Raw genomic sequence first — 9,151 nt, 5'->3', positions numbered from 1 at the left:
CAAACCCTGTCCCAACTAGGCCAGGGACGATGGGATCCCCCTGTGGGCACCTGGCCTAATTGGCAGCAGACCCCCAGGAGCTGGGTCAGCTTTGCCATGATCAGTTCACGACCCATGAAACACTTGCCTGGGGCTCCTCAGAGCTGGTCCCAGGACCGGTTCCTGCGGCCAGAGGAGGCTGGTCCTCCTGCAGATGCTGTAACTTGATTCCCAAAGCATCGGTGAAGTCAGTGCTTAGGTCCCCACTGTCCACCAGAGGAGCTGGGGTGCAGGGTGGAGCCTCCCACTGAGCCCCTGGCATGGCATCCCAGACCCTGGTTCCCTTGTCTGGAAAAACGGGGATAAGGAAGCCCATTTCGTGGGCAAGGCACTGCCCTCAGTTTCTCCATCTGTAACGTGGATCTAACTTACCAGGTTAGCATAACAATTAACCATTTTCGGCCAGTGTGGCTCAATGGTTGAGCATCAACCTATGAGCCTGGAGGTCACGGTTGGATTCCCGGTCAGGGCACAGCCTAGGTCGCTGGCTTAATCCCCAGGAGGGAACGTGCAGGCGTGCATCTCATCATTGATGTTTCTCTCTCTCTCCCTCTCCCTTCCTCTCTGAAATCAATAAAAATATATTTTAAAAAATAATAAAATAAAAATCAATAGAAAAAATATCCTCGGGTGAGGATTGAAAAAATAGAAGTTAGCTTTTACTTCTGTCCGCTCCCTCCAGGATCCCAAGAGCCCTTGCCCACACTCCCTGCCGCTCCCGTACGTTCCGCCTCCTTCCAGACGACAGAGGGTGTCACTCGTGGGATCGCCTGGGGGACAGTGTTGCAAACGCTTGTGCTTGGTTAAGTTCAGGCCGAAAAGGAACGTCCCAGCCCACGGGGCGTGAGCAGAAGAGCGCATCTCCCATGGCCAAGGCGGAGAGATGCTGAGATGAAACCTGTCCCACGACAGAGGCAGGAACAGGCATCCCTTCCAAGGTCCCCGCAGCCTTAGGATTCTAGAAGCAAGGCTGCAGCGGGCCTGCCCAGTGCCATCTCTCTTGTCTGTTTCTTCCTGGGGTTGGGGGATGCCAGCCTCCTGTCTGGCACTGGGGGAGGTGCGTGCCTCGTGGACAGGACCCTGGGGGTGGTGAGAACACCGCCTCCCCCAGCCCAGGCACGGCCCCCGGAGCAGCTGGTAGCATTGCTGCTGTCTGCCGGCTCGTTTATCATTCGGAGGGGGCAATGCCACTGTGAGGTCCCCGGGGAGAGCTCTGCCGTGGCCCCATCTGATTGAAATCCAGGCCCAGTGCACACTCAGCCCCGGGAAGTGGCCGCCCAGAACCCGAAATAAATAATACCAACGGCAGGAGGCACAAATCTGCTGCTAATTACGCCTCTCCTGATTCAGTGGGGTGCGTAAATAAAGATTCCAGCTCGGAAGATGAATAGGCCGGGAGGACGATGTGGCCGCTCTGCTTGGAGCCTCTCCCGTCCTTCCTCCCTGCGGGTGCGAAGGGCAAAGCGTTGGCCCACTGGCTGGGGGCCCAGAACCGGTCACTCCCCACCTCATGGCCTCCGGTTCCTCATCCATCAAACGGGGTGCCTGATCCGCCCTCAGCCATGCTCACGGCTCTGGGGTGAGATCTTAAAGGACATTTGGGGTAACTGGGTTCTGCTTGTGAAGAGTAAAGAACAGAGAATTTGGGGCTAGGCGGTCTTGGGTTGGAATCCCAGCTCTGGGGCCCCAGACTCCCCTTCTGTGTTTTGGGTGAATGTGGAGAGCAGTGAACGCTGTGAGCCCCGCTAGCACACAGCACCGGAAGTCGCCGCTATGAGGATGACCAACCCCAGGTACCTGGGCCCTGGCAGTTGCCATTCAATGTGGAGGACCTGGGAAGGCCAGCCCTGGGCAGGTCCACGCTCCACCCCGCGTGGAGGCCCTGCCTGTCCTCACAGATCCACCTGCTCATCTCCAGGAGGCAGAGCCCTAATAGAAACGGGCCCGGGGGGAGGAGGAGGGAGCATCACCCTGGGAAAGTTTAAATCAATGAACTCCTTGCCAGAAAGCAAGCTGGGGAATGTAATGGCAGAATAATGACTTTTCTCCTCAGGATGAAATGACAGACCAGGGCCCGGGGTGGAAGCCCCTGACTGCCTGTGTGGCCTGAGGAAGTCTTGTTTCCTTTTCTGAGCCTGAGTGTCCCCATCTGTATAAGGGGAAGGCTTAGGCCAGTATCAAGAATGGCTAATAGATGGCACGCGTCCTCTAACTCTCAACTCCCTTGCCCATGCAGGCATTGCTAATCGATAGCAGCACTGTACTCATCGAGCCCAGAGGGGCTAGCAAAACTCATCAAAGCCAGAGCTCCGGGCAGTCCCTCCAGAGAGGCTGGCGTTGGCAGAGGCACCAGCTTGGGCTTGGATGGCCTTGCGGTCCTCCTCCCCACAGCGTCGCTATTCACCAGCTGTCATTACTGCTCTGATAGGTCAGAGTTCATCGCAGCACTCACAGCCAAGGCTAACATTCACTTGAGTGTCAGCTGTGGGCCAGGAACTGTTCATTAAAACCTCAGGCCCTACCCGCATAGGTCAGTTGCAATGTCAGCCGGATACACCGAAGTTGTGGGTTCGATCCCCAGTCAGGGCACATAGAGGAATCAACCAATGAATGCATCAATAGGTGAAACAAGCAGATCCATGTCCCTCTCTCTCTCTCCCTTCCTCTCTTCTCTCTAAAACAAATTAAATAAATAAAACATAACCACCAGATACAGTAGTTACTATTATTATTATTATATTGTTATTATTATTTTGCAGAGGAGAAATCCAGGGAGGGGAAGTGGTTTGGCCCAAGGTCAGGCAGCTACAGGGATCAGATTTGAACGGGTGCCCCGTCTTCCCTGAGTCCCAGCAGGCCAGAGGGGGCGTCCGGGGACGAGAGCTCGCGCCGCTCCGCACTGAGCTCTGAGCCTCGCGCGAGGCACGCACGCTCTCAGTTTGGAACTGCCGTTAACCTCACTTTCCAGACGGGAAACTGAAGCCCAGCGGCGACGGGACCGCCCAAGGCCACAGGCTGGTTGTTGGCCGGGCGGAGTGGGTGGCACTGGCATTCCCCACCTTCCCTCTCCTGCCCATCGATTCTGAAATCTCCAGTGCCCAGCCCAGGGCCTGGCACATTGGAGGCATGGGGTGGATGAATGAGTGAATGAATGAGCCAGCTAGTACGAGAGGATGCACTTGGGTCCTCCTCCACCCCTTCCATCACCAGTCCTCTGACCCCTCAACTAGCTCCCTGCCCTCGCTGACCCACCTGCCCCAGCTGGGTGACCTCTCACCTCTGGTCACAGCCCCAGATGACCCCAGAGGCTGCTGGTCAGGGCCCAAATCCATCACTGCCGAGTGACCTGTCCCAGCCCTGCCCCCCTCCATCCCTCTTCCCACCACAGTAGAGGGAAGGTGTGTTGCGATGGAGGAGGCCCCACTCCAGGAAACTCCTGGCCCCACTGAAGTCCTCTCCCTTGTCTGCCCCATCACCCCACAAATGCTCATTCCCTACCTGCAGAGCCCTTTGGTCAAATACCTTGGAATCCAACATATAAGATAGCCAAAGGCAGAGGGCTCTGGCTGGAGGGTGCCCCCAGGGTGAGACCCCAGAGAAGCTTCAGAAAACCACAGACGAGCCCTGCCCTGGGGCCAGGAGCCCTGGGCCAGAACCCTGCCAGCGACTGCTCACTCTGGGATCTGAGACAAGTCCCCTCCCTTCTCTGAACCTTGGTTTCCCATCTGCAACAGGAGAGAATTGAGCTCGGTGATTTCAAACCGTCATTGTTGGAAAAGTGGAAACCTTTTTTCAAATTAAAGCACACGCTGAACTCCAGTATGAAAAAGAAGTGACATTGAGCGTTGAAGTTGGTGAGGCGGGGTGGAGTGTGGACCCCAGAGCCTCTTTGCCAGCTCCCCTGTGCACCCCACCACAGCTAGTAGCCCTGACACATCTTCCTAAAACCCCGAGGTTCCTAGAAATTTTTTGAAAATACATGGATGGAGATTTTTTTAAACTTATTTTCTGATGAAACATTTCAAACATACAACGAAGTTGAAAGGCATTTACCGTGAACACCCAAATTTCCACTACATGGATTCTACTCTTAATATTTTTTTCTTTTTCTTTTTCTTTTTCTTTTTTTTTTTTTTTAGTCCTCACCTGAGGATATTTTTCCATTGATTTTCAGAGAGAGTGGAAGAGAGAGGGAAAGACAGAGAGAAATGTCAATGTGAGAGAAACACATCGATTGATTGCCTCCTGCACGTGCCCCAACCAGGGCCTCACCCAGGGAAGATCCAGCAAATGAGGTAGGTGCCCTGGACCAGAATCAAACCCTGGACCCTTTGGTCCACAGGCTGAAGCTCTATCCACTGAGCCAAACCGGCCAGGGCTCTCTCTACTCTTCATATTTTACTGTATTAACTTGCTTTATCAAATAAGGGCAGCCTCTCAGAGAGGCCTGTGCCGGGGGTCTGGGCCCCTTGCAGGAAGCCCTGTGAATCTGTGATGGCAACACCAGCTGCGTAACAAACAGACCCTGGCATGTTAGCGGCATAACTCCACAGAAGCTCACTGCTCACCTAAGCCTGTGTTGTTGGTCAACAGGAGGGCGCCAGCGGTGTCGGGACCCGGGCTCCATCCGTCTGCGGCCTTGCTCTGATCTGGAAGGGCCGACTGGTCTGCCGTGGGGCAGAAGAGAAGAGGCACATCCACTTCTTACATCAGGCTCACATTTCATTAGCAAAAGCCACCCCTACCGCCTACCCCTACAGTCCCTGGCTACACACCGAGCTGGCTCCCCTCCTGGCATCCATTCCCTCCCGTGGGAGGGGTGTGCCTTTCAGTGGTGGCTGCTGTCTCTGCCCCGTGACCATCCTAAACTACCCGCAGCACCCCCTCGTCTCCGTGCTGCCCCGTGCCAGGTCAGCAGGGCCTGGCCAGCTCCCCAGAGGAGTTGAACGTCACTCAATAAACATGTATTAAGCTCTTATTGTATACGTGGGCTCTGTGCCAAGACTTGATCACACAAAGATGAACGACACAGGCCCCTCTTGTTAAGAACCTTCCACCAAATGGGGCAGCAGCTCTTCCGTCTTGAATCCTCCTTTTCTGAGAAGAAGCCCAGGAGATTTTCCGTTTTGGGGGGACGGGCGGGCCTGACGCCGGAACACTGGGGGAAGGGTCCCACCTGATCGATCTTCCTAGGCACCTCCTGTGCGCCCAGAGCAGTCACGTGGTTGACTGAGCTTATTTCCCCCTCCCTTCGCTCTTGCAAAGGCCCTTTCCCCGTTTTCTGCCAGAATGAGCACCAAGGCTCAGAGTGGCGCAGTGACTTGCCTAAGGTCACACAGCAGTGGTGGAGCTGGGATTTGAACCCAAATGATCACTTCCTAGTTGCCTGCCCTCTTCTGCTCCATGACGGCATCTGCTGGAATCCACAGAAGAAGAGAGACCAGGCCCTCCTTGGGAGCTTCGCACTGTCCCTCACTTCTTCCTCCCTGCACCCCTGATGCTGGTGCTATTACCCAGGCCATTTTAACAAACAGGAAGCCGAGTCTCAGAGCGGGGAAGTGACATACCCAAGGTTGCACAGCCCACTGGTGTCCTGTCCTGGTCTGTTTGACTCACTGTGGCACCTCTGAGTGTGTGGGTGGTTTTTATGGCTAAACACAGAGGCGGTGGGATTGCTCTTCGTCACAGAATGGCTTACGAGGCAAAGGGCTGCTTCCCCCGCCAACAATGGCACACACATGCTCTAAGCAATGGAGTGGTGTCCCTGAGCAATAATGGTTTACAAAGCGGCTGCAGACAGCCGAGCAGGTCCCCCCCCCCACCCGGCCCTGCCCCGGATCCCAGCCAGAGGGGGCTCCAGGGCAAGGGCAGAGGCACCTTCCTGGAGCTCTCTGGGGCTGAGCCAAGGGTGGGGTGGCAGGAGGGCGCCCAAGGCGACTGGGCAGGAAGCAGGGATCTGGCCTGTCGATGGTGAGGGGCCCAATCAATGCTATCTCCCCAGGACATGCCTGCCAGACATTGATTTCTGCCGCTGCTGTTAACTCCTTGTTTATGTAACGCCTGAACTTTGCACAACTGAACCGTTTCATGTGCAGAAGAGGGCCTGTTGCCATGAAAACCGGGGGCACATGACAGCGGATGCAGCGGGATCTCTGTTTTATTGGCCGGCGCTGGATGTATTTTAACCTTGATAAGTCAATAACTTTTTGTACAAAAGGAGATCTGCCAGGCGTGCTCCGGAGGGCCTGCTGGCCTTTCCAGGCCAGAGGAGAGGCAGGCGGGCTGGGTTAATCCCCTGAAGTCTCCCTGCACCCAGAGCTGGGGAGGACCGGGCCCAGCTGGCCAGGACGCAGGGGCGGCCTCGGGGGTCGTGGGAACCACCCCCACCCCCAATCGCTGTTTCCTGTTGGTGAAGGCTGACAGCTCAGTCAGAAACTTTCTGGGCAAAGAGACCCCACCAGGGTTCAGACCTTAGGCACACACTCCCACTCGCCTCTGTGCCACCTTGGGCACGGCGCTGACCCCCTCACGGGCTGAGGCAGGCTTGCAGTCCTGTATGAGGAGCGAGGGATATGGCCTGGCCCACGGTGGGGCCTCACTGGAGGGATGCTGTTCTTGTCCTGGTTGCTGTATTTTACAGGAATAACCACTGATTGTATTTGTAGAGCCCATTAGGCTTTGGGAAATGTTACATTATTTTCTCATCATAGCCCTGAGACAGGCAGGCACAGGGTGGATAGTCCCAACTTTTCAGACAAAGAAACTGGTGCCCAGGAAAGTTGGCTGACTCGTCGGGGGCGGGGGGCACACGCCAAGGTGATGGCCTGACGGGAGGAACGACGCCTTCTCACTTCAGCCTGTCCTCCTCCTACCCCCATTCATAGGAGGAGCCCGTGTTGTTCGTTCCCCAACAGCCAGCCCCGTGGCAGACGTCATGACTGCCAGCAGCACAGACCTCCTTCCCTCTGAGGCCAGGGGCGGCCCCCGAATCCTCCTCGACACAGCTGGTGTTTGAGATGAGGTTCGTGTGAAACTGTGAACCCCAAAGGGCTCTAGGGTCAAGTCCCAGCTCTGCCACAAACTTGCCACATGAATTTGGACAAGTGCGTCCCCCTCTGGACCTCTGATCCCCAGTAATGGAACAAGGGGGGGGGCATTTAATGGTCCCCAGATTCTCGGAGGCTCTCCCAGGTGGACGGAACCCCCACCACTTCCTGATTCCTGTCCCAACAACCAAGGCCCCTTGAACTCTTCCCAACTCTATTAACAAATATTGACACAGAACCTCCTGTCAGTGACGATGCAGGTGCTGGGACACATCGCAGTGAAGACGATGACATAGAGCCCCTTCCCCCCGGAGCTGACAGTTAGACAGGGAGGCAGAAATGAACGCCAACCACGGTGCTCCAGGCCGCCCACAGCAATAAATCTGAGCAGGGAAAGCAAAGCATGGTGCTCCGGGGAGGGTAACTTCAGGTGGGGCAGTCAGAGAGGGCTTCTCTGAGGCGGCGACATTGGGCCTGAGACCTACAGCACAATACCGAGCCCGCGTGCGAAGAGCAGAGGAAGAGTGTTCTGGGCAGAGGGGACGGCTTGTGCAGAGACCTCAAGGTGGGAAACAGCTTGGCGCCTTCAAGCAACCAAAAGGCCAAAGTGGCTAGAGGCGTGTGAGGGTGGAGGGGGCCCGGGAGCCTGGCAGGGGCCAGGCCCTGAGACTACCTCAGCCCCCCTTTTGGCCTCCTGGCCCCGTCCCCCTAGGCCTGCCCCAGAGAGAGGCTCCAGGTACTGGGGGGCAGGGCTGGGTGAATAACAAGGTTACCGTGCTCCTTCCCTTCCCTTTTCTCCAGGAGGAGCATAAAGAGCTCTTTCTTTTCTGCTTATTAATAGCTCTGATTAAATTATCTCTGAAAAATCTACGTGGTGTGCACCAATGGGGGCTCGGCTCCCTCCAGGCTCTGGCCTAGATTACAGCAATGAGGGCAGGTGAGGCAGGCACGTGGGGGCTGGGAGGGAGGCTGGGGCAGGCCTGCTCCGCCACCGAATAAAGGCCCGGTGTCTGCTCCCTCCCCAGCTGCCGCTTAGCCCCTGACCCACCTCCGTGCGTGGGACAGTCACAGCACCCTCACCCGGACGCTAGGCCTTTGCAGGGGCAGTTTCTCTGCCAAGAGCTCTCTTCTCTCCCTTCTCCCCTCAGTCACCTGCTCATGTTTCCCAGGGCAACTGATCAGCCTTTCACCATCACCAGCCCCCCTGCCGGGTCAGGGGCTGTCCCCTTCCCTGCTACCCTGGGTGATAACTGCTAGTTGCCTTCCTTGTCTCCCATGAAACTTGAGTTCCATGAAGCCAGAGCCTGTGTCTGGGTCATTGTTGAATCCTCAGTGACCGGCACAGGACAGGGCCTTAGGAAATGATGAATGAATGAATGAATGAATGAGCAGAATTAAAGGAGGAATGCTCAGGCCTCAGCGAGTGAGGGCATGACTAATCTTATATATGTGGGTGCAAAGTTCCAGGCTTCAGGCCCCTGGAGCAGTGCCTATGTGGCACTTAACCCTGTTTCATAGATGAGGGAAACTGAGGCATAGAGCAGCTGAGGCTCATGGCTAGTAACCTAAAGAGTCGGGATTCATACCAGTACGTCTGATTCTCCCCCTCCTCCTCTCCCTGCTCTTCCTACCTACAAGAAAACAAAACTAAACTAAATGAATGGGCACATTCATTCATTGATTCAGAGATTAATTCAACAAATCTTTATTTAGCACTGACTGTATGCCAGCCTGTGCTAGGGATAAAACAGTTTGAGTGCAGCCCTTTCCCTTGCAGAGACCCAAGGTTGGTGGGGAAGACTGGCAAATAGGTGGGCCATTATAACAGCCTGGGTACATCTTTAAAGGGGGAAGCACTCTGGCCTGGAGGGTGGCAGTCAGGGAAGACTTCCCAGAGGAGGTGGCACCCTAGCTGAAATCTGAAGGCGGAGCAAGAATCAACTACCTGGAGGGAAGATATTCCAGGTGGAGAGGGACAGCATGGGCTTGGAAGTCCAAGAGACACATGGGAGGATGTGCAGGTAATGTAGCAAGGCTGGTATGTAGGGAGCATACAAGGGCAGTGA

Source organism: Myotis myotis, unplaced genomic scaffold, assembly GCF_014108235.1.
Source record: "Myotis myotis isolate mMyoMyo1 unplaced genomic scaffold, mMyoMyo1.p scaffold_m19_p_20, whole genome shotgun sequence".
NCBI classification, from domain to species: domain Eukaryota; kingdom Metazoa; phylum Chordata; class Mammalia; order Chiroptera; family Vespertilionidae; genus Myotis; species Myotis myotis.
The sequence above is the reverse complement of the archived record's forward strand: the minus strand, read 5'-3'. Positions refer to the sequence as shown.